We start from the raw sequence: 23,649 nt of genomic DNA, 5'->3' as shown, positions 1-23,649 counted from the left end.
GTATGAAGGCAAATTAACTTTTTGAGGCCAAAAGATCATTTGAATACCAGGGCAGCTTCAATTTACAAAGAATTGTTCATTATGTCCCTTTATAACCCTATTTCCTATTTTTGCCTTCCAACAGTCATTACTCTTGTTGGGTACATATAGGGTACGTTATCGGTTTATTAATATTTGTATTATTTTTCTGAACATTATTAAATTACTTTTCTCTACCCAGTACAATAAAATTGGATATCTTGGTCATCATTGTACAGGTTGTTATCGTTTTGGGATACTAAATATGGTAGGTCTATATTATTTAGTGTGTTCTGACTGGCTATCAATAGAGTTTTTTGGGTTTTTTTTACTTGTATGATACACCATATAAAAAAGATAAGAATTAAAAAAGCAAAAAAAAAAAAGAGTTGTTATGAGGGTGAATTTATATCACCCAACCGCTGTTTGGCTACATCAGGGATGTAAAACTCAAACACACAGAGGGCCAAAATTAAAAACTTGGACAAAGTAGAGGGGTCAACCAGTATACAGTATTATGGGCCCCACACAGTCCCCCACACAGTATTATGGGCCCCACACAGTCCTCCATACAGTATTATGGGCCCCACATAATCCTCCATACATTATTATGGGCCCCACATAATCCTCCATACAGAATAATGGGCCCCACATAATCCTCCATACAGAATAATGGGCCCCACATAATCCTCCATACAGAATAATGGGCCCCACATAATCCTCCATACAGAATAATGGGCCCCACATAATCCTCCATACAGAATAATGGGCCCCACATAATCCTCCATACAGAATAATGGGCCCCACATAATCCTCCATACAGAATAATGGGCCCCACATAGTCCTCCATACAGAATAATGGGCCCCACATAGTCCTCCATACAGAATAATGGACCCCACATATTCCTCCATACAGAATAATGGGCCCCACATAGTCTTCTATACAGAATAATCGGCCCCACATAGTCCTCCATACAGAATAATCGGCCCCACATAGTCCTCCATACAGAATACTGGACCCCACATAGCCCTCCATACAGAATGGGCCCCACATAGTCCTCTATACAGAATAATGGGCCCCACATAGTCCTCCATACAGAATAATGGGCCCCACATAGTCCTCCATACAGAATAATGGGCCCCACATAGTCCTCCATACAGAATAATGGACCCCACATAGTCCTCCATACAGAATAATGGACCCCACATAGTCCTCCATACAGAATAATGGGCCCCACATAGTCCTCCATACAGAATAATGGGCCCCACATAGTCCTCCATACAGAATAATGGGCCCCACATAGTCCTCCATACAGAATAAGGGGCCCCACATAGTCCTCCATACAGAATAATGGCCCCACATAGTCCTCCATACAGAATAATGGCCCCACATAGTCCTCCATACAGAATAATGGCCCCATATAGGGGTGGCGGTTCTGGTGTCATGGGCCAAATATAATCACCCTGCGGGCCTGAATTGGCCCGCGGGCCTGAATTGGCCCGCGGGCCAGAGTTTGACAAGTGTGGGCTGCATAGAAGCCTATTTGACGGTCATTTAATAGCTTGTTTAGACAGGCCGACTAAATTACATGATCACAGAACAATCATTAATATGATCATTGTTAACACAGCACATGTGCTGTGTTAACAGGGATTTTTAAGCAAGCTTTTTGCTCATTTGTCAAGTAATTGGCAGTCTGTTTGGACAGGTCTATTATCAGGAAATGAGCGTTGCTAAGATTATCGTTTCTGATAACCAGCCAATGTAAATCACCCTTAGTCAATGCCCTTTAACGACTGTAAAGCAAGTGCAGCATGTAAAGTAACTATCTAACAGTATACATAGAGAAGTAGACAAAAGCGTAATATAACACACCTTATGTCACTGGCACTTGTCTTTAAAAAATTACTGGTTCTCTAGAAATTAACAAGAATAATCTGAGAGCCCCTGGCGCAGTGGACACCGACTGTGTAACCGCCGTCCTGGCATAAACATGCCAACAAACAGAGATAAAGCTGTCAAATACGATAGAAATCTAACAGAAGTATCTCAGACTCAAACCATCATGATAACCACAAACATTAATGCACATTTCAGAATTTTTCATCCATCATTATGTTTCCATGAGAAAACAAAATGACAAAACGATTTTACTAAATCTCTTCCTAGAGGCCAGAGAACCTAAGAAAACCTTAGTAAGTAATAACACATACCGTAATAAGAACACAGCAATAACACATCGGTCCAGATCAAACCCTCGAAAGACAAGATCCTTCATGTAGTTTCATTTCAACTGGGAAGTCAAGTAATGACAATGTCACAGTTTCATCACTCCCTGTTGCCTAGGGACGTGACAGCGCAGCCGCCCTATGGGATCTGGAGTGTGCTGGACCATCAGTATTGTGCGGGGTGGCCAAGTCATCCAATCTGATCCTGGAGTGTGCGGGGCAATCGGCATTTTGATTGAGCAGCAGGGCATTCAATCTGGCCTAGCCTGAGGGCGTTTCCCCAGGTGCCTCCCGAACTTAATTATTTGCTAGCAATTTAGCTGGCTAGCTATGAGCAGACCATTGTCAGCTGTAGCCTTGCTTTGTTTAGTGTGTGCTTTTGCTCTGTGTCTGATTCCCTGATGTTGTTGCCAGACCTAAGATTATTCCTTTTGCTCTTGACGCTCTCTGACCTCAGGTACCTGACCTCGGACTTGGCCTCTGACTATTCAGTTGTCTTACCCTTCTGGCATTTGACCCCGGACTGTTACTTGACCACGCCTTTGTTTTGCCCCTCTGTACTAAAAGCTCTCCTGGTATCTGATCTCGGACTTCCGGAATACCCTATCTCACGGCTTGTCAATAAGTAGCGACTCAGCGTCACAGCCAAGTCCTATTCACATTGTATTGGAGGTTCAGTTATAGATTTTTCCATGAAATAATGCAGCCTGCTACAGTACATTATTTTTCCTGCAACAATTTTGGTCACTGTAAAGCAAGGATGTCAAACTCCAACACACAGAGGGCCAAAATGAAAATATGGACAAACTAGCGGGCCAACCAGTATACAGTATAAAGGGCCCCCACATAGTCCTCCATACAGTTTAATGGGCCCCCACATAGTCCGCCATACAGTATTATGGGCCTCACATAGTCCTCCATACAGAATAAATGGGCCCCACACAGTCCTCCATACAGAATAATGGGCCCCACACAGTCCTCCATACAGAATAATGGGCCCCACACAGTCCTCCATACAGAATAATGGGCCCCACACAGTCCTCCATACAGAATAATGGGCCCCACACAGTCCTCCATACAGAATAATGGGCCCTACATAGTCCTCCATACAGAATAATGGGCCCCACATAGTCCTCCATACAGAATGATGGGCCCCACATAGTCCTCCATACAGAATGATGGGCCCCACATAGTCCTCCATACAGAATAATGGGCCCCACATAGTCCTCCATACAGAATGATGGGCCCCACATAGTCCTCCATACAGAATGATGGGCCCCACATAGTCCTCCATACAGAATAATGGGCCCCACATAGTCCTCCATACAGAATAATGGGCCCCACATAGTCCTCCATACAGAATAATGGGCCCCACATAGTCCTCCATACAGAATAATGGGCCCCACATAGTCCTCCATACAGAATAATGGGCCCCACATAGTCCTCCATACAGAATAATGGGCCCCACATAGTCCTCCATACAGAATAATGGGCCCCACATAGTCCTCCATACAGAATAATGGGCCCCACAGAGTCCTCATAGTATTAGGGGCCCCACCTAGTCCTCCATACAGTATTATGAGCCCCACATAGGGGTGGCTGTTCTGTTTTTGTGGGCCAAATATAACCACCCTGCGGGATAGCTTTGGCCCACGGGCTAGAGTTTGACATGTGTGCTGTAAAGGAAACCCAACAGACCCCGAGTCATGGCCAAAATTTTAAGTTCTTGGTTTCTATAGGAACACAGAAAAGTTGAAATAATAGCACAGATGTGAACAAAGAAAAAGCACCTTGCCCTAGACCTGCACTGTACATCATTTCGCCATTCATTATTTTTTTTTTATTATGATTAAAAAACAGGACACTTCAACAGGATGCTAAGGCTCTGTTCACATCTCTATTTTTCAAATTCGTTCTCTTGCTTCGCACCCGATAAGGCTCATTGACTAATAGGAGCTGTTAGGTTGTCATCATATTGTCCTCCATTTTACTAGGAGAAATAGAGCAAGAGCAGCACGGGGTGATATTTTTTCCAGTATGGCCTTGTTCAGATGTCTGTTTTTATCTTGTATGTGAAAAAATGGACAAATTTGCGTCAATGTTTTAGATCAGATTTCCATCAGTCTTTGGTCAGCGAGTCAGTTTTTACCTTAATTTTTCCAATAATTATTCTGGTGTGCAAAAGAATATAATAATTGGCGTTTCTCAAGCTTCTCTTAGAAATAATGTCAATAATAAAAGGACACTAGGACGCAACAAGACCCATAGACTTGCACAGACATTTGGCTCGCATAAAAACTCAGACAGGAGAATAGCCACATAGACTATAATTGAAACGTGTTTTATCCGTGAATAACATGGATTGCACACGTATGTGAAAAATTAATGTCAGAATGATTCCTAAATTTGAAGCATCTGCATAGAGGATTTTCCAATGCAGACATTAACACGGCCTAGGAAAGGATGCGAACCACCGTACTATGTGGATAATGTAACAAACTGTTAACTATCATTTTTTTTGTCTTGTATTAACAATCGCTGTTTTTGTATCAAAACGCATATACCCCAGATCAGGGTCGGACTGGCCTGGCGGGAAATCGGGAAATTTCCTGGTGGGCCCCGATACGAGAGTGAGAAAATTGGTGGCGGGGGCCCTTTAAAAGTGCTGGCCCTTTAAAAGTGCAACTGAAGCAAATGCAGCGTCGCGCGCACGGCACATTCATTGGTGACAGCGGGCTTACAGTGACGTGCATGCCGCATACTTACCACATGAGTCTGTGACACTGAGAGGACGGAAGCTCTTTCTGGGTGGTGACACGCACCGCGCTCTGCTTTCCCGCTCGCTGGCAGACGGTGGTGTGGTGTCAGGTGACACTGACGCTGACGCCGCTCTCTTCTGGCCTCTGATACGCCGCGCTCTGCAGTGCTCTCTCTCTCTGCTCCAGGGCTGGCCTCTGATACACCGGCGCCACCGAAGCCCACGTCTCGCTCTGCTCTCCCTGCTCCCAGGCTTCTTATACGGTCCCATCCTGGCTCCTTGCCTGCCCTGGCGTGCTCCCTTGTAGTAACTCCGGCTCCCCCCCGGACCGGGTGGCGGCACCGGCGCACCGCCCTCTTCTCTCCTGCTCTGACTCGGCTTTTTTATACCTGCTCCCGGGCTGGATATGTGGACGGTGACCTGCAGCACTCTCCAACCAGGCCTGGAATTGGAAACAAGGCTGCAGGCCTACAGCTCTCACTGCTCCAATTTCAAGTCAAGTGCGCTGTGCCAGATATTCAATAAAGATTTTATGGGTGAGTGTTCCCAGCATTGGCCAACAATAATAGAATTTATTTTATACATTATGCATTGCACTCTAGGCCTCCTATATGAAATGTGGATCATACTCTTGGCCTCTTTATGACATATACACTGTGTTCCAAATTATTATGCAAATAATATTTTCTCAGATTTTCCCAAATTACCTATATGAATTGCAGTCATTGTAATTTTCCAGTCAAATAACTATTAGAGTACAATTGAAAGTTTTTGTACAAACTGCCTATGATAACAGTATATTTTAAAAAAAAATAAAAAACTCAAACTGCACTCAAAATGCATGTTCCAAATTATTATGCACAGCAGAGTTTTCAACCTTTTCATTTTAATAAAGAAGAAAAAAATGGTCATTTTTGAAATTATAAGCATTAGCAGGTTATTACAAGCTGAAATCAAACAGTTTTCAACTCAAAACTTTATTCTAGGTGATGTTACATTTGCACATAGGACCCCTTGTTCGAAAGGAGCTTCTGAACTCTCTCGTCCATTGAATTTGTCAGGTTTTGGATGGTTTCTGCTTTAATTGTTTTGCATGAGGACAGAATACCCTCCCAGAGCTGTTGCTTAGATGTGAACTGCCTCCCGCCATCATAGACACTCCTTTTGATGATGCTCCAGAGGTTCTCAATGGGGTTGAGGAGCATGGGTGCCACACCATAAGTTTGTCCCCTTTTATGCCCATAGAAGCCAGAGATGCAGATGTGTTATGTGCAGCATGAGACGGGGCAAGGGACAATGTTGAGAGTAGAAGGTTCACCTCCCGATGTCGCCAAAACCTGTAAATATAATAAAAAAAACATACTCACCTGGCTTGAGGCGACCACACACGCTGAGGAGAATGACTCCCTGCAGCGAGCTGGCCCCTACGCTGAGCTCACTGAGTGACAGGACATCGCTCACTGAGCTCAGCACAGGTCGGGGGCCCGCTCGCTGCAGCAAGTCATTTTCCTCCGCTCCTCAGCGTGTGTGGTCACTTCAAGCCAGGTGAGTATAATGGGGTTTTTTTATTTTAGTATTATTTTTACAGGTTTTGGAGACATTTGGAGGTGAATACTACTCTCAACATTGTCTCTTCATTGTCCCTTGCTAACACTGATTGCAGCGCCGGCAGGGGACACTGATGAGCGATTCCTTCAGCACCCGGTGCCTGGGAACAGCACAAACTGTACCGCTGATTCCCAGGCGCCGGTACGGTATGTGTGATCCTGATGCAGCACACGTATGCCACACAGACACGGATATCTCCGGTACTGTTTTTTCCAGTACAGGAAATATCCGGATGTGTGAAAGAGCTCTATGCCATATAGGAGGCCGAGAGTCTGTATGTCACATACAAGACCAAGAGTTCGGTATACGTTATACAGTACAGACCAAAAGTTTGGACACACCTTCTCATTTAAAGATTTTTCTGTATTTTCCTGACTATGAAAATTGTACATTCACACTGAAGGCATCAAAACTATGAATTAACACATGTGGAATTATATACTTAACAAAAAAGTGTGAAACAACTGAAAATATGTCTTATATTCTAGGTTCTTCAAAGTAGCCACCTTTTGCTTTGATGAGTGAGGCTGTGTGATTATGACTTTTTCTTCACTTTGAAAATTGTTTAAGTCGGCTGAGGGACTGGGTGGTTTACCTAGGACAAGGAATGGCCATGTGTAAGAAAAAACGCTACTGATTGTAAATTACAGATTCTGTTAACTACAATAAATAAGTTGGTTAACAAGAAACACTTTGATATAGTGCACTACACAATACAGTTCTCTTTTAGACACTGTATAGTTTGCTAAAAGGCACACGTTTTAGTGGGAGAGGCCGAAAAATGAACGAGTAATACAACCGTTTATGGATGCTGTAGTGTGGGCCCCTAGAGTCAATTCTCCTGGTGGGCCCTAGGCACCCCAGTCCGACCCTGCCCCAGATATTAAAAAAAACAATAAGTCTTGAACCTACAGAAATCAGCCTTAATGATGGGAATTTTACCATTCATACTTCTAAATACTTCAAGCTCGAAGAATACTGACACACAGTATTGTGCAAAAGTTTTAGGCAGGTGTGAAAATAATGCTTTCAGAAATAGAAACAATAATTTTTATCAACAGAATGCAGAGTGAATGAACAAAAGAAAAATCCGGTTGCATGGATTTATATAGTGTGACCAAGTTGTCAAGCACTTTCCAAGTGATGCTAAAATCGCTTGGAAAGCGCTTGTCAATCCGCATGTACAATCCGCATGTACAATCCGCATGTACAATCCACATGTACAATCCGCATGCGTTTTTTTCTGCCAGGGGAGATGCAGAAACGCTCAGGAAAAATCCGGAGCATTTCTGCATCGTGGGCACTTAGCCTAACATAGGAACTGGGGTGCAGAAGAATGGCAGAGTCAAAATGTGAAATATTTAGCTGTAACAGAAGGTAGATTCTTCGACAGATAGATAGATCTCTGTCTGAGATTTACAAGAATTGACAGAAGGATTTACACAAGTCTACATCCTCAGAAGATGTGTGGTTAGTTCTCCAAGATGTTTGGGCAACCTCCCTGCTGAATTCCTTAAATAACTGTATATACTTCTACTTTTGAATTGAAAGCATTCTTACTTTGCAGCAGTTTTTTTAGACCCTTGCCTAAAACTTTTGCACAGTGCTGTATACCGGCCTGACGGATGCTAGAATGATACTTCAGGCATGTGTTGGATAACTGGGGCCCCTATAGATAACTTTGATGTATACACCAAAAGCCTTCCTGCGATCTAGGCATGTGTATGGCTCTTACATGATGTGAAAGGCCTAAATGCAAACCATGATACTAAACATTGTATCAATATCTAAAAATCACATGTAAGCCATATTCCCACATAGTGTAAACTTTGTTTCATTTTTTTGCTGCAGTTTGTGTGAAAAACCCACAACATTTAACAGTTCAAGCAAAGTGGATGTGATTCCAAGAAAACTTATGCCTGCTCTGTGTTTAATGACTGCAGAACAGTGACATTTTGGGTGCATTTTTTCCATATACACGTCCATTGGGAAACTGAAAACACAATTGCTTTTCGAAGTGCAGAAAAAAAAACACACAAAAAAAAAAAAACATCAAGTCAACACCAAAAGGCATTTAAAAAAAAAACACAACAAAGACGCAATAAACAGAGAAAATTGTTATTATGATGAAGACACCTGAGGAAAGCCTGCAATAAAGAACAGCAACATTTCCGCATGGCCTTAGTGGGAAGTATCCTTTTACATCATTGCCAAAAGATTTACATCGGGAGAACCTTACAAGTAAAGCAACTTGCTGACAGCTTCATAACACTTCACAGTGAAACGCAATAGCGCCCCCTTCTATCAAGCCTGGAAGGTCATTCTAGCCACAACACTTCCTAGCACATGCAGCCATCTCCTCAGACAAACACCAGAATGGCACATACTGAAGAGATTGTCAACGAAACAGTCACAGATTGCCGCCGTTACAACTAATTTTCGCTGGCGTGAGATCATTGAGCTCAATGCCAGGTGCCTGCTGGTGTGGTGTAAAGCTGAGCGACATTGGAGTCTGTAACGGATAAAACACATAAAAGGCCAGATTCTTTTTTTTTTTTTTCAACTCGTGGTATTCGCTAATGGGTTTTAGCGCCCAAATCATCAAAATGGCACAAGTGATTCAATATTGCTCAAAATCCAAATTTATCTTTTTGGTTTTTTACTGTCTCTAACTGGTTTTGCAACTTTTTTTTTGCAGGAAAAACAGCAATTTAAAAAAAAAAAAATGCATAAAAAAAACTAGTATCCATAAAATTACAAGTACAGTTCAGCCAAATTTTGCAACTTTTTGTAAAAAAAAAAAAGTCACACTTCATTAATTGGTCTAAAACATCTGGATAAGCCATACTGATGTAAAATCAGAAATCTAAACAGACAACTTGAAAAAAGGTGCTAGTCGTTTGCTATTTTTTTTGCAAATGAAAAAGTCACTAATTGATAGGCATTGCTGCCTAAAATGGTGGAAATGCAATGGTGAATCGGGCTCATGGAGAAATAAATGACACCACTATTTGCCTGATAAATATAGGATTGGTGAGGACCAGAAGAAAATTTCCTCTCTGAATAAGGGCTCATTCATTTTTTTGAGCATGAGAAAAAAAAAAAGTCTTTTACTAGTGAGTTGGATCCAATTTTAATCCATTTTTCGCCGCGTGTCTGTTTTTACCATCCATGTGCTAGGCATGGTTTTCATCCATGTGACCATTGTGCATTAGTGTATTCAGAAAAAATTCTAAATTTAAAGTGTTTTTTCTGTTTCGGAAACTCCTCTTCCCCCGGCTTGTCTGTTTAAAAAAAAAAAAACACACCTTTCCTTTACTCATCCTCCCGGTGGCCAGCACTGCGCCTCCGTCACTGTTCCCAACGTTGGTCATTGTCTGCATCTCTAACTTCATGTCAACAGCGCTGCAGCCAATCAGTGACCTCAGTTGCTTGTGAGCTCAACACAGGCAGAACTGATGAGCTCACTGATTGGCTGCAGCTCTGTTGACGTGAGGTTAGTGATGCAGAAAATGGCAAACATCAACAGCAGCAGAGACACAGTGCTGGACCCGGGGAGGGTGAATAAAGAAAATTTTGATTTTTTTTCTTAAAACAAAATGCACTTGGGGGATATATAAACTACCTATTTACCAGTAAAAAGACAGCACTTGGATGACACAAGAGTGCTGTTATTTCACGGACCCATTCACTTGAAAGGGCGAGTTTGATCCGCATTTGGATCAAAGTTAGACATTGCTCCATTATTTATTTATTTTTATTTTTTTACATACCCAGAGACTATGATGGGTATGTGCTCTAACCGTGAAAAACACAGACATCTGAATGAGGCCTTTGTAAAATCAAAGTTTAGAGGTGAAGGATATTTTTTATGGTCCTGCCCCATTAGATTCAGTGAAACCTTAAAGACACCAACCCATGATCCCATGAAGCTTTTTTTACCAAACCTGTGTATGTGTGTAGTTTGTGTGTGTTAATATACTTGTGGCACCCCAGGGGTCTGGTTGCCACAGTAATATTATGTCTGAGAGCAAGTGGGAGGTTTCTCTGGTCAGGAGCCCTAAGCAAGCAACACGGCCCGCCCAGACCTGGGAGGGGAGGAATCTGCCCTTATAAACTGGGTCTGGGGCGGGATTAGGTCAGTCAGAGCCTGGAGAGGGAAAGTGACAGCAGGAGCTCTGTAGGAGCAGGAGCGAGTGCCAGAGGCTGGAAGCTAGAAAGCTCGCCTTGGCTGAAGACACTAAACCCGGACACGGAGTCCGAGGCTGTGGGGACATCCAGGTCCAGCAGCAGAATCCAACCAGCAGGGGATTCCATGTCCTCTGGCCATAGAAGCCCGGAGGCACGGTCACAAGCAAGGGACCAGCACCGCCATCATGAAGCGGAGGCTAACGGAAGGCCCCAAGTCACCGGCCATACGGGTGAGCACCACACGGTATACTCAGGGACGTGGGCTACTTCTACCCGCACACAGCAAGGTAGCCAGGAAAGAGTGCAGAGAGACGGGGAGGCCTACAACTCCACCTGGCCAGGGGGAGATCCTGCTAGCTCTCAGACTGACCAGGCCTCTACTGCTAGCCAGTACTCCCGGAAGGGTCTGCGTTATACCATCAGTAAAGACCCTGAACTGCACCACACGTCTCTGTGTTTCATCGCCGCACCAGCACCATTAGTACTGGGACGCTCACACCATCACTCCCATCATCCACACTAGCTGCCCTGAGGCAATACTTCTCCCGTGGGGAGTTATCCCATACTTGGCTGCGCATACAACATCAGCCTCAGCGGTCTGCAGCGCAGCGGCGGTCCCCACTGACCGCAATCCACTGGTGGCGTAGTCGGACATTTGTCACATTACTAAGACTGCCACTGGTTTGACCGCCCTGGGCACGGACCGGGTCACAGCCATGGAGGACTACAACCCCCAGCGATCCGGCTCCGGGTATCCCCTGCACAGCACAGGCCCAGGGGGTGCGTCATACTCACCTATCGCCACTCTCACCGGGATCCAGCATTGTTCTGCTCCTCTTATCAGTGACATCACCGCTCTGCAGACTCTCCTGGTCACTCTATGTGCTCTGCTTAACCCAGAAGTGACTTTTACAATGAAAGCCTATGGAGCATCAGAATGAGGCGTCATAGACTTACATTGTATTAGACTTCCGGCTCACGCATAGAGTGACCTAGAGCGTCTGAAGAGCAGTGACATCACTGAGAAGAGGAGCAGAAAAGCGCTGATCCCAGAGAAGCCGGTGGTAGGCGAGTACGTTAGTATACTCCCACTACACTACATACACATGTGCACAGGTTTATTAAAAAAAGCTTCATGGTAGGGCTTCTTTAAGGCCCCCTGAAGGGGTTGTTTCACCACAGACATTTATGGCATATCCAAAGGATTTCAAAGAACTGCGTCTTGTCTGTAGGAACAGCCTCTACCTCCAGAACAGGGTTCCTGTAGTCACAGGAGAGGCTGCCATAGTCACAGGAGAGGCTGCCATAGTCACAGGAGAGGCTGCCACAGTCACAGGAGAGGCCGCCATAGTCACAGGAGAGGCCGCCACAGTCACAGGAGAGGCCGCCACAGTCACAGGAGAGGCCGCCACAGTCACAGGAGAGGCCGCCATAGTCACAGGAGAGGCCGCCATAGTCACAGGAGAGGCCGCCATAGTCACAGGAGAGGCCGCCATAGTCACAGGAGAGGCCGCCATAGTCACAGGAGAGGCCGCCATAGTCACAGGAGAGGCCGCCATAGTCACAGGAGAGGCAGCCCGGCATGCGTGGCTTTCTCCATTCACTATTTCTGGGAATTTCAAATGCATTTGAACAAGTGTGAGCGCCTCTCCTGTCCCTGCAGCCTGGGCTCCAGGCAGGAGGAACAGGGGCCCCATTCTGGAGCTAGATGGGGGTTTGGGGCATATCCTGAGGATATGCCATAAATGTCTGTTGTGAGACAACCCCTTTAAGTGAATTCAGTGCTTCCAGCCCCATGGTAACAATTCCGGGAAGTTTCTTTCCTGTTTCTGCAGGACAATGCCCTCATGAACAAAGCAAAGGGCGGAAAAATACATTGGTAAAAAAGGCAGCACTTACGGGGAATGTCTACCATATCGAATTAGAAATAGGTGCAACATTTACTAAATCTGCAAAGAACCCACCGGTATACAACTAGTTACATGAGAACTCACTGAAACGTTCCTATAGAGAAAATATCTACTGAACAGTCACACGTCTCCTCACAACAAAGTCCTGACCAACTTCTCTTAAACCATGGAGATGTAACACAACAGGTGTAAAGGAAAGTGGAGCAGCCCCTGAGTGGTTGCTATGGACGATTACTCCATTTCTCCTTTGCACCAGATCCAATACATCTCCCACTAGAAGTTTTAACATTGGAGAAAAAAATAAGTGAAAAATTCTGCAGGGCTCCATTCTAGGGCACCTGTGAGTAGGGCTGGCGCCATACCCTAATACCAATGTGCTAATGGGCACACATCCCATGAGGGCTCAGTAGTCTAGTCAAGCAGTGGGAGGTGAGAAGCCATCTTTCTGACTTTGTTAAATATTCTTTTCACATCAGTTTTATTCATGAAACTGCGCCCCCCTTGTTTATAGTCAGTGCCTGGTATTGCAGCTCAGCCTCATTCACAGAGGGCAACTTATATTTACATCTTGTCCATACGTTTCCTTGTGCATATGGTCAATGGAGCCTCAAAGGGTCAAGACCGCCATCATCGGAAAGTGATTGTTGCTACTTCTTCCCAGTAGTCCCTGATTAGCCCCCACCTCGGACCCTCAGCTGCCCTTTATTGATGCAACCAAGTTGTAGAACAACTTTATAGACTTGGCATAAGTTAAGCTAACATGTGTAAAACAATACAGCCCCCCATAACCTAAAATACATCAGCCTTATGTGCAATATTCTGGAGATTTCCTATATGGGGTGAGGACGGCGCTCACCAGTAACACAGTACTGGAGAGAAAGTTACAATCTGACACTCCACGGCCTGACAAGAGGGCACATGTGCACCCGGGCGCACCCCACTGCGGGCAGCATATAATGTGCACCTGAAAGCAGGCATGCGTACCTTATAGTGGGCAGTAGAGGTGGGCACCCCACAGAGGGTAGAGGAGTGTGTGTGCCCCCACAGTGGGCATGTGCACCTTATAGTGGGCAGCAGATGTGTGCACCCCACCGCAGGCAGCATATATATGTGCAACCTACAGCGGGCATGTGTACCTTATAGCAGGTAGAGGTGTGCACCTTACAGTGGGCAGCAAATGTGTGCACCCCCTATAGCAGCCAGCAGATGTGTGCACCCTACAGCAGATGTGTGCACCTTACAACGGGCAGCAGATGTGTGCCCCCTACAGCGGCCAGCAGATGTGTGCCCCCTACAGAAGCCAGCAGATGTGTGCCCCCTACAGCGGCCAGCAGTTGTGTGCCCCCTACAGAAGCCAGGAGTTGTGTGCCCCCTACAGAAGCCAGGAGTTGTGTGCCCCCTACAGCGGCCAGCAGATGTGTGCCCCCTACAGCAGATGTGTGCCCCCTACAGCGGCCAGCAGATGTGTGCCCCCTACAGCGGCCAGCAGATGTGTGCCCCCTACAGCGGCCAGCAGATGTGTGCCCCCTACAGCGGCCAGCAGATGTGTGCCCCCTACAGCAGATGTGTGCCCCCTACAGCGGCCAGCAGATGTGTGCCCCCTACAGCAGATGTGTGCCCCCTACAGCGGCCAGCAGATGTGTGCCCCCTACAGCAGATGTGTGCCCCCTACAGCGGCCAGCAGATGTGTGCCCCCTACAGCAGATGTGTGCACCCTACAGCGGCCAGCAGATGTGTGCCCCCTACAGCAGATGTGTGCCCCCTACAGCGGCCAGCAGATGTGTGCCCCCTACAGCGGCCAGCAGATGTGTGCACCTTACAGCGGCCAGCAAATGTGTGCCCCCTACAGAAGACGTGTGCACCCCCTATAGCGGGCACTTACCTGGGCAGTGTGCGGGCAGCTCCAGGCTCCGTTTATCTCCTCAGTCCTGTAACAGGTGCCGCCGTCCGTCCACATACCGCGGAGCTCCCGCTGCCTCCAGTCTCTCGTCTCCGTGCAGCCGGCTGCTCTTGCTGTGACTGAGGATCCGGGGGAGGACAAGCAGCCGCTCAGTGTCCCGTCCCCTCCCAGTCTGACCGCCTGTCCCTCCCCGGTGTCTGGCCTCGTAGTGCCCCACCTAGAGGGCAGGGAGGAGGGCAGCACGTGTAGTGCGGCAATCAGTGCACACAGAGCGGCAGGAGAGTGCCACATCCCCGGCAGCGACTACCACACTGTGACACGATACAAGGCTCTGCCGTCTGTCTGGCGGAGGAGGAGTGCGCTTTTTTCTATTAAAAAGTTTTTTTTTATTTTTTTTTTACTTTTTTAGTAGACTCCTAGGTGCCCAATGCTGCTCGTCCTACACCATAGACTGAGCCTGCCGACATCAGCAGGTGCTACCGACTCTGATCCTAGGCCTCATTCACATCAGTGCATCTTCAAGTACCAAAAAATGGTCTCAGTGTTTTGGATCAGTTTGGTCAGTGTCATCAGGGTTTGGTCAGGGTCCGTTTTTACCATCAGTCTATTAAGTGATTTTCTCTTATGATAAAATAATTGTAAAGCTTCTCCTATCCATCAGGCCGGGTCAGACGAACGTATTTTCTCTCATCCGAGAGAATTGGGTCTAATCACAGCCTGATCAGAGTGTGATCCAATTCTCTCAGATGAGGAAAAGCTGGAGAAAAAAAAATCTCCATCTTCTTCATTCTGTCAGTCCTCGGAAATCGCACTGCACTCAGATGTCATCCAAGTCCAGTCCGATGTTTTCCACGGACTCATTGACTTGCAAGGGCGATCCAAATATCGGTTCAAACTGGGGCTGTGGAGTCGGAGTCAGTACAAAATGCGCCGACTCCTAAAATATATAATAAATTGGTACAGTAGTACAATGCAGGATGTGCTGTAAATGTTTTCATAAAAATTTGGAAAAGTTATGAAATGTCCTATAAATGTCTGTTCTGTTCCTGATCTAAGGATCTCGGCTTTTAGTGTAGATGAATCTGTGCTGCACTTTATGTACATGCTCAGTAGTGACCGGGGCTGTACTTGTACATGCTCAGTAGTGAGGCAGGGCTGCACTTTATGTACATGCTCAGTAGTGACCGGGGCTGTACTTGTACATGCTCAGTAGTGAGGCCAGGCTGCACTTTATGTACATGCTCAGTAGTCAGGCCGGGCTGCACTTTATGTACACGCTCAGTAGTCAGGCCGGGCTGCACTTTATGTACATGCTCAGTAGTGAGGCCAGGCTGCACTTTATGTACACACTCAGTAGTGAGGCCGGGCTGCACTTTATGTACATGCTCAGTAGTGAGGCCAGGCTGCACTTTATGTACACGCTCAGTAGTGAGGCCGGGCTGCACTTTATGTACATGCTCAGTAGTGAGGCCAGGCTGCACTTTATGTACACGCTCAGTAGTGAGGCAGGGCTGCACTTTATGTACACGCTCAGTAGTGAGGCCAGGCTGCACTTTATGTACACGCTCAGTAGTGAGGCCAGGCTGCACTTTATGTACACGCTCAGTAGTGAGGCCGGGCTGCACTTTATGTACATGCTCAGTAGTGAGGCCAGGCTGCACTTTATGTACACGCTCAGTAGTGAGGCCGGGCTGCACTTTATGTACATGCTCAGTAGTGAGGCCGGGCTGCACTTTATGTACATGCTCAGTAGTGAGGCCGGGCTGCACTTTATGTACATGCTCAGTAGTGAGGCCGGGCTGCACTTTATGTACACGCTCAGTAGTGAGGCCGGGCTGCACTTTATGTACATGCTCAAGTAGTGAGGCCGGGCTGCACTTTATGTACATGCTCAGTAGTGAGGCCGGGCTGCACTTTATGTACATGCTCAGTAGTGAGGCCGGGCTGCACTGTATGTACACGCTCAGTAGTGAGGCCGAGCTGCACTGTATGTACACGCTCAGTAGTGAGGCCGGGCTGCACTTTATGTACATGCTCAGTAGTGAGGCCGGGCTGCACTTTATGTACACGCTCAGTAGTGAGGCCGGGCTGCACTTTATGTACATGCTCAGTAGTGAGGCCAGGCTGCACTTTATGTACACGCTCAGTAGTGAGGCCGGGCTGCACTTTATGTACACGCTCAGTAGTGAGGCCGGGCTGCACTTTATGTACATGCTCAGTAGTGAGGCCGGGCTGCACTTTATGTACATGCTCAGTAGTGAGGCCGGGCTGCACTTTATGTACATGCTCAGTAGTGAGGCCGGGCTGCACTGTATGTACATGCTCAGTAGTGAGGCCGGGCTGCACTTTATGTACACGCTCAGTAGTGAGGCCGGGCTGCACTTTATGTACATGCTCAGTAGTGAGGCCGGGCTGCACTTTATGTACACGCTCAGTAGTGAGGCCGGGCTGCACTTTATGTACATGCTCAGTAGTGAGGCCGAGCTGCACTGTATGTACACGCTCAGTAGTGAGGCCAGGCTGCACTTTATGTACACGCTCAGTAGTGAGGCCGGGCTGCACTTTATGTACATGCTCAGTAGTGAGGCCGGGCTGCACTTTATGTACACGCTCAGTAGTGAGGCCGGGCTGCACTTTATGTACACGCTCAGTAGTGAGGCCGGGCTGCACTTTATGTACACGCTCAGTGAGGCCGGGCTGCACTTTATGTACATGCTCAGTAGTGAGGCCGGGCTGCACTTTATGTACACGCTCAGTAGTGAGGCCGGGCTGCACTTTATGTACACGCTCAGTAGTGAGGCCGGGCTGCACTTTATGTACATGCTCAGTAGTGAGGCCGGGCTGCACTTTATGTACATGCTCAGTAGTGAGGCCGGGCTGCACTTTATGTACATGCTCAGTAGTGAGGCCGAGCTGCACTTTATGTACATGCTCAGTAGTGAGGCCGGGCTGCACTTTATGTACATGCTCAGTAGTGAGGCTGGGCTGCACTTTTTGGGACATGTAAATTTCACACGGGCAGAGAAATTACAAAGGCAATATTTAAAATAATAAGCAGGTCACTGAAAGCACAGTGACCTGTCAGAGGCCAGAGATAGGAATGCATGAATACATAATGAGAGCACGAGCATATCATTATGGCAGAAATGATCTTAATCATTCAATTCAGGTAACTCATTTAGCCTCATTGCCACAGGTGTATATATCTGGCCCCTCACCATCTCGTCTGCCATTACTACCATTTATGACAGAATGGCTCCTCTATAGCACCCACTGATAGCAGCGCGGTCCTGGAATAAGATGTGTGACAGGTCAGTTCATGTAACTTCTTCCTAAATATTCCGCCATCACCTGTGACTGGTATTACTGAAAAGATGAAGCAGCTCAAATACAAAGTGGAGTCCACATAAGGTTACAGAGCGGGGTCACTGGGCACAGAGGGCATAAGTCGCCCACACTCTGCTGACTCCATAACTGCAGAGTCCAAATCTCTTCTGCTATTAGCATCAGCACAAACACTGTGCACTGGGAGCTTCATGGCCTGGGTTTACATGGCCGAGCAGCTGCATACAAGCCGTATATCACCCAGCACAATGCCAAGCATTGGATGGAGTAGTATAAGCCACATCATCAATGGACTCTGGAGCAGTGGATATGTGTATTGTGCAGTGATGGATCATATCTGGCATCTGATGGACCAGTCTGGATTTGGTGAATGCCAGGAAAATATTACCTGCCTGACTGCATTGTCCCAGCTGCAAAGTTTTATGGCAGGGTCTGGTGCTATTGGGTCTTTTTTCTTGGGTTCTACTAAGCCCCTTAGTTCCAATGAAGAGAAAACTTAATGCTTCAGCATATTAAGACATTTTGGACAATTGTAGCTTCCAACTTTCTGGAATATTTTGGGGAAGGCCCTTTTCTGTTCCTCATGACTGTGCTCCAGTGCACAAAGCAAGGTCCATAAATTGATGGTTGGGTGCATTTGGTGTGGAAGAACTTAACTGTCCACACAAAGCCCTGACTTCAACACCGTCAAAAACTTTTGGGATGAACTAGAACAGAGATTGTGACCCATGCCCTCTCATCCATCGGTCTGATCTCACAAATGCTCTTATGTATGAATGGGCAAAAATCCCTCAAACACACTCTAAAGTGTTGAAGAAAGTATTCCCAGAAAGCGTAACTGTTATTGCTGCAAAGGAGGGTCCAACTCCATAATAAAGGGTGATTCCAACATTGCATTAGTTATCACAAAACACTGCATACTTATTGTTAAAGGGAACCTGTCACCAGAAAAAATGCTATTAACCTGCAGATATGGGGTTAATCTGCTAATAGCGTTATTAACCTGCCCGGCGCCTGCACTTATCCAAATGCTGCGGGGAGACAATTAACTTTATTCCCCCTGTAGCGTTCCAGTTTTAGTCACGGGGGCGACGCTGGCGCAGATTCAGTCACCGCTCTGAGTCTACAGAGCAGCGGCTGTAACTGTGGCAGCAGGCAACAAACACAGCTCAACTCCTCTCAGACTTTCTATATACAGTCCCATCCTGCAGTATATCACTTCCTTCATCCCCTCTAAATACAGCCCCATCCTGCAGTACATCAGTCCTCTCAGCCACTCTACTGTATATACAGCCCTATCATACAGTAGATCACTCATCTTAGATACCAGCACACAGGCACACAATGGCTTCCTGGTATGAGTTCTGTAATGTATTGTGAGAGGCTCCGCTCCCAAAAAAACCCAGTTCCAGCTACTGAAAAACATCTCCAAAGCATAATGTTGCCTCCACCATGCTTCAGTGTGGGTATGGTGTTCTTTGGTGATGCGCAGTATTGATTTTGCGCCAAACATACCTTTAGGAATTATGGCAAAGAAGTTCAACCTTGGGCTCATTAGACTGTAACACTGTTTCCCACATGCTTTTGGCAGACTTGATGTAGATTTTGCCAAAATATAGCTGTCTTGCCAGCCTATTCCACAGTCAAGACATATGAAGAATATGGATGATTGTTGTTACGTACAATACATAACAAGTACTTTCCAGAAATTCCTGCAGCTCCTTTAATATTGCTGTAGGCTTCTTAGCTACCTCCCAGACAAATTTTCTTCTTGTCTTTTCATCAATTTTTGAGAAACTTAGAGTTCTAGATAATGTCACTGTTGTGCCAAATTTAAGCCACTTTTTGATGACCATCTGCACAGTGTTCCATGATACATGTAATGCCTTGGAAAAAAAATTGAACCCTTCTTCTGACTGATAACTTTCAACAATGAGAACCCTTTGCTATGTTGTAAGCTGTTTACAGACTATGGCTTTTACCATAAAAATGCAACAAAGAAACTGTCAAGAAAATCCTACTAGAACAGCTAAAATTTATATGGGGTTAATCAGATTCATTGTTAATGATGGCAGCTGTGTACTGACTGCTATGTAACATGAGGTTAAATGTGATTGGCTAACTCTGAACACAACCACATCACCCAATTATAAGAGGGTGTTCACACTTATGCAACCACATCATTTTGGTTTTGATATTTTTATTTTTCCCTTCAAAATGATTTCAGTTTGTTTCTCAATGAATTTGTTCAGATTATGGGTGACTTTAAAGGTGGAAAATGTTCTGAAATGATTCTACTTGGTAAATAATTTATCATGATAAAAACCTGCCATTTTAACAGGGGTGTGAATACTTTTTTATCCACTGTATACATACCAAAACCATTATCTACACATATACAGTACCCATATGCTTCCCTGGTCTCGTATCACACTGATCTTTCGGCATATTTATAGATTTATCTCTCTAGAGTTTTTGTTTTTTTGGATGTCTTAATTTTTTTTTTTTACTAAACTATGGGGTACTGCGCTTTTTAGAATAACAAAAAAACTATTATTTCTGCCAGTGAAAGGCAATAGATGGAGGAATACAGTTACATACATTAATCTCCCTCTTGATATTATGCTTATATTTTTGGAAGTCACAGATCTCATTACTGTTTTGCCAGAACTTGTGAATGACTCCTCACATACAATAAGGCGCTGAATAAGGTAGCTTGCTACAATACCAAAATAAACCCTGTATATATAATGTTCCCTTTCTCTTTTACAATAGAAGTCGGTGAGCAGACGGATCCAAACATTTACACATTCCTGTTTAGCATCTTTATAAAGAGAGAGAGAAAAATGAAGCGTCTTTACTGTGAGCTGTATAGGCCAAATGTGGTGTGTGCACAGTGGAGGATGAGATCAGCATTTTGCTTTTTCAAGCATTGAAGGGGTTGTTTCTACTTAACAATCCCTATTTCAATGGCCCCAAGATGACATAAAAATAAAAAAATATATACTCACCTCCCAGATCTTTGCATGCTCCTTCCTACTCAACACCGTGTCCCCTGACAGTCTCCTGGCATCAACATCCAACAAGGGGCTTCATAAGACGGCTGCAGCCAATCAGCAACCATGGATTGACTGCAGCCTTCACATTTCGATCAGGGGAGTGACATGATACCCCTGCATTTTGTTAATACCTGAAGGGCAGTACAGCAAAGCTGACAGCTCTGTGAGAGGACAACTGCCGATGTGCTTGTTGTGTTTGTAATGAGACAAGTTTCAACTCTGCTGTACTGTATCAGCTCTGATCTCACTGGCCCTTTCACTAAAAATAATCTCTGGGAGCAGATTCTCATGCGGATCAGTGTCCGGCCACAGCCGGAAACATCTCAATTACATATAAGAAATCGGATCACAGATATCAAGGTATCATTTTATTCAGGTTCCTATGACCTACATGCCCATATAGACGGCTTAGGGGGACAATCCTACTGACAGATTCCCTTTAAGTGCAGAACAGAATAAAACTACTATGTGAGGTCAAGCATTGATTGTATGATACAGTATTAATACCAGAACTGACACATCCTTCATTCCATGAATACCTGAATTATAAGAGATTCAAAGCTAAAAAAATGACCAAGAAACCAAAGATACATTTTTTTCCCCCAAGGAATGTGCTACCTGCGTCATTTTTTCGTTTGAGCGCTCTCCATTTCCTGCCCCAGCACAGCAGAGTTATCAATTACATCAGCCTTTCAGAACTCGCTCATTTATTCTCTGGCTATAATCCTCAGGCCCGGATAACAATTCAGCAATGCAATATATGAAGATTTCTCTTCTATAAGCAAGACTGCAGGAAGGAAACATATAAAGTGTTTTTCTGTTACTTTCACTGTTACAGAAATGGTCTTTAACAAGACTGGATCCATACACTGCTTGTCATAGCAGTTTAGCTGGCATTTTCACAGCTTTTATAGTAAGGGCTCATTCAGACATCCGTTTTTCTGGTGCAAGTTGTTTGTGTTTTTCTATAATAGTCTATGGGTCTGTTCACAAGTCCATTTTTTCCTCGGAGTGAGTGGTACGCTCAACATAACAGAGACATGTCTGATATTGACTTGAGTCTCGGATCAAACTCGCCAATGCAAGTCTATGGGTCCATGAAAAAAAATCGGACAGTATTCAGATGTCATCCGTGTTCATTTTTCACCGACTGATAAAAGAAGCTTAAGAAACCTCCATCATTTATTTTTTTTATCTGAGAAAAAGTGATGAAACACTGACCAACATCTGATGGTAAAAACTGACACTGACCAAATTCTGATGACACTAATCAAAAACTCTGATGAAACTCTGACTGTTTTTTTGCGTATGAGAAAAATCACCAACGTCTGAATGAGATGTAATAGACCAGTCCATGAAAACATTAATTCAGCATCTGCTTATAAAGGTCTTACGGGTACAGTTTTCTTAATTTAATATGAGCTTTGAAAGGATGCTGAAACCCTTCTTTAGGTTAAGATGCAATTTTTAGATCTGTGGAGGACCGTGTGCTGGTACATAGTAACATAGTTTTTAAGGTTGAAGGAAGACTAAGTCCATCTAGTTCAATCCATAGCCTAACATGTTGATCCAGAGGAAGGCAAAAAACACCATGTGGCAAACACTAAGCTCCACATTGGGGAAAAAAATTCCTTCCTGACTCCACATACGGCAATCAGACTATTTCCCTGGATCAACGCCCTATCAAGGAATCTAGTATATATAACCTGTAATATTATACTTTTCAAGAAAGGCATCCATGCCCTTCTTAAATTTTAGTAGTGAATCACTCATTACAACATCATGCGGCAGAGAGTTCCATAATCTCACTGCTGTTACAGTAAAGAGTCTGTGATTATGATTAAACCTTCTTTCCTCCAGACATAGAAGAAGCCCCCTTGTTCCCGTCTCAGGCCTCAGAGTAAAAAGATCAGTAGAAAGGTCTTTGTACTGTCCCCTCATATACTTGTACATAGTAATAAGATCACCCCTAAGCCTTAATTTTTCCAAAGTAAATAACTCCAAGTGTAATAACCTGTTTTAGGCTGTGTGCCCACGATGCCGTTTTAATGCGTTTCTGCAGCGTTTTTGCAGCTGCGGAAACGCTGCAGAAACGCATTAAAAACGCATGGTAGAAGGTCTGCCATGTCCCCCAATGATAATCCACATGTGCTGTGCACATGCTGCGGAAATTTCCGCTGCGGATAATCATTGTGGAAAAATCGCAGCATTACCAATTATTTTGCAGAAGTGCTGCGTCTTCGCCGCCATTGACTTGCATTAGACCGCATGGATTACACATCACTGTATATGTAGATGCGTAATCCAAGCGTTCTAATGTGCGGATGGTACCCGGGTGTGGAGGAGAGGAGAGTCTCATCCACACCCAGGTACCATTAAAAAATCTGTAAAAAAAGAATAAAATAAAAAATAAATGTATATTTACCTTCTGGCGGCCCGCGCTGCTCTCCTCCGTGCTTCCCGGCACTTTGCAGGGGACTGAACTAGGACCTGCGCTGACGTCAGAGTCATGTGACTGGTCACGCGATGCTGACGTCGGCAGGTCTTTCAATCCATCAATGCCGGCAGCCGAGAGAACGGAGTGTAAAGCAGGACACCGGGGGCCATCGGAGGGTAAGCATACATTTATTT

At 45.3% G+C, this 23,649-nt stretch overlaps 1 protein-coding gene across 2 annotated transcripts in view; it reads right to left on the bottom strand.

Moving 5' to 3' along the window:
* Positions 1-14,937, bottom strand: part of ARHGEF28 (Rho guanine nucleotide exchange factor 28) — a 254,074-nt gene extending 239,137 nt beyond the window's left edge. For both annotated transcript variants that reach the window (XM_073679786.1, XM_073679797.1), the window contains exon 1: positions 14,597-14,937. The gene's annotated coding sequence lies outside the window, so the exon portion shown is untranslated. The remainder of the gene's footprint in view (positions 1-14,596) is intronic.
* Between the last annotated feature and the right edge of the window lie 8,712 nt (positions 14,938-23,649).

This window comes from Phyllobates terribilis, unplaced genomic scaffold (genome assembly GCF_046119375.1).
Source record: "Phyllobates terribilis strain yellow unplaced genomic scaffold, ASM4611937v1 Scaffold_1__5_contigs__length_1240528914, whole genome shotgun sequence".
Classification (NCBI taxonomy): Eukaryota; Metazoa; Chordata; class Amphibia; order Anura; family Dendrobatidae; genus Phyllobates; species Phyllobates terribilis.
The sequence above is the reverse complement of the archived record's forward strand: the minus strand, read 5'-3'. Positions and strand labels throughout refer to the sequence as shown.